Source organism: Octopus bimaculoides, chromosome 25 (assembly GCF_001194135.2).
Source record: "Octopus bimaculoides isolate UCB-OBI-ISO-001 chromosome 25, ASM119413v2, whole genome shotgun sequence".
In the NCBI taxonomy this organism is placed as follows: Eukaryota; Metazoa; Mollusca; class Cephalopoda; order Octopoda; family Octopodidae; genus Octopus; species Octopus bimaculoides.
In genome coordinates this window covers 24,833,853-24,836,723 of record NC_069005.1, presented here as the reverse complement: position 1 = coordinate 24,836,723, position 2,871 = coordinate 24,833,853, and positions in this window count along the sequence as shown.

Genomic DNA, 2,871 nt, shown 5'->3' with positions numbered 1-2,871 from the left:
ATTTAAATTTAATTTGTCAAAATGTTTTCGACGCTTTGAAACCGCGACCTGTTCACGTTCAAAGCGACGAAAATATTTTGACAAATTAAATTTAAATGTTGAAGTGAATCTAACGGTTTTTGTGTGTTTTTAAATGACTTATAAACACCTTCCACGCTGCAGTTATTTTTATTTTAGCACACGATTTGGGATGAAGTCATTTGCTATGCAAGTACATCTCCGGGATCTATATGTATATACACATACACACATACATACATACATACATACATACATACATACATACATACATACATATGCATGCATGTATATATAAAATTCGTTTTGGGAATGGCAGATCTCAAAGCAGACAAATCTATAAATAATGCCTATCCCTTGACCGTGCGGTTGTTGGGGCATTCGTTGATGACGATGCCACCAGAATTCACCAATTCTCTCCTTCTTCTGCTGCTAACTGTGATTCGGCAAAGATGCGGTCTGACCTCCCTTTGATGTTAATCCGACCGACGACGAATCCGGTATGAGTCCTAATCTGGTTCTCATCGTCATGAATGCGTCACCAATAAGTTAGTTTGGCAGTGCTCGTTCCTCTCTCAGCTGTTAATACAACCGTACGCCCCTACATAAGGGCCCCGAACACCAGGCCGTTGACCTGCGCAAGTTCCTCCGCCCTAGCTGGTGACTCCTTGGGACGTCTTACCCCAGTGGTTCTCAACCACTTTTTACCTATGGACTTCTTTGATTCTTGTTTTACTCAAGAGAGAGGGATCCTCACTTCCATTCCGGGTCTAAAAACTCCTGTTATATTTTTATAAGGAATTGTATTAAAAAAAAAAATGTTTAAATATTTTTATGTATAGTAGAAATATAACCAGTTTTCTGCCCGTGAATTTTAACAACATGATCTTATATGAACCTCCACCCGCGGGCCATAAGGACCTCAGTTGAGAACCACTGCGTTACCCGGTGTCTTTCGCCTACTGGTGCAGTGTTAACACCTTCCCTTCGCTTGGATTAGCTCACCAGCTGAAGTAAGGCACCGGGGTGTGGAATCGGGGTGTAGCGCTAGGAGCCATCAAGTGGTGCTAGGAGCCATCAAGTGGTGCTAGGAGCCATTAAGTGATGCTAGGAGCCATCAAGTGGTTCTAGGAACCATCAAGTGGTGCTAGGAGCCATCAAGTGGCGCTAGGAACCATCGAGTGGTGCTAGGAGCCATCGAGTGGTGCTAGGAGCCATCGAGTGGTGCTAGGAGCCATCAAGTGGTGCTAGGAGCCATCAAGTGGTGTTAGGAGCCATCAAGTGGTGTTAGGAGCCATCAAGTGGTGCTAGGAGCCATCAAGTGCTGCTAGGAGCCATCAAGTGGTGCTAGGAACAATCAAGTGGTGCGAGGAGCCATCGAGTGGTGCTAGGAGCCATCGAGTGGTGCTAGGAGCCATCGAGTGGTGTTAGGAGCCATCAAGTGGTGTTAGGAGACATCAAGTGGTGCTATGAGCCATCAAGTGGTGCTAGGAGCCATCAAGTGGTGCTAGGAACAATCAAGTGGTGCGAGGAGCCATCGAGTGATGCTAGGAAACATCAAGTGGTGCTAGGAACCATGGAGTGGTGCTAGGAGCCATCAAGTGGCGCTAGGAACCATGGAGTGGTGCTAGGAGCCATCGAGTGGTGCTAGGAGCCATCGAGTGGTGCTAGGAGTCATCAAGTGGTGTTAGGAGCCATCAAGTGGTGTTAGGAGACATCAAGTAGTGCTAAGAGCCATCAAGTGGTGTTAGGAGCCATCAAGTGGTATTAGGAGCCATCAAGTGGTGCCAGGAGCCATCAAGTGGTGCCAGGAACCATTAAGTGGTGCCAGGAGCCATCAAGTGGTGCCAGGAGCCATCAAGTGGTGCCACTAGCCATCAAGTGGTGCCACTAGCCATCAAGTGGTGCTAGGAGCCATAAAGTGGTGCTCGGAGCCATCAAGTGGTGCTAGGAGCCATAAAGTGGTGCTAGGAGTCATCAAGTGGTGCTAGGAGTCATCAAGTGGTGCTAGGAGCCATCGAGTGGTGCTAGGAGCCATCAAGTGGTGCTAGGAGCTATCAAGTGAGTGATTAAGTGTTGAATGAAGATACCAGTGATGCCTCTCTATCTGACCATTCCTGGCAAGGTGCAGATGCCAGACACCGAAGTTACTACGTCTGTTCAGATCCCTCCCTACCTCTACATCCCCATATTATAAATATCGGGGTTAAAAATAAATTCCTTGAATAGAAAAAGTCGAAGGCTGCCCGTGGCATTCTCACCCACATCTCTTGTAAACGTGGCAGGCAATCTACATGTCTCCACTATTGCCACGAACCCGGCTGCATTATCGAGTCTGCACCACATCTGCAGTTGTCTTATCATCACATCTATGACACAACAACTGATGCATGAACTACCGACTCAGTCACCTTTCACTCGCACCCATTTCCTTATTACCCGTTTTCACAGTTCCTTCTTCCCTTCCCTCCTTTCCTCGTTTGTTTGTTTTCCTTCCTTCCTTCCTTCCTTCCTTTTATCTTTTACTTGTTTCAGTCGTTTGACGGCGGCCATGCTGGGGCACCACCTTGAAGAACTTTTATTGAACAAATCGATCCCAGGTCTTTTTTTTTTGTTTTTTGTTTTCTTTTGTTTTTTCAGAAGTCTGGTACTTATTCTATCGGTCGGTTTTGCCGAACTGCTATGTTACAGGGACGTAAACAAACTGAAACACGCACACACACACAACATATATGCATGTATGTATGTGTTTCGTCAGCCAAATCCACTCATAAAGCTTTGGTCGGTCTAAGGTTACAGAAGACGCCTCGTATGTGTGTGTGTGTGAATATAGATAGATAGATAGATAGATAG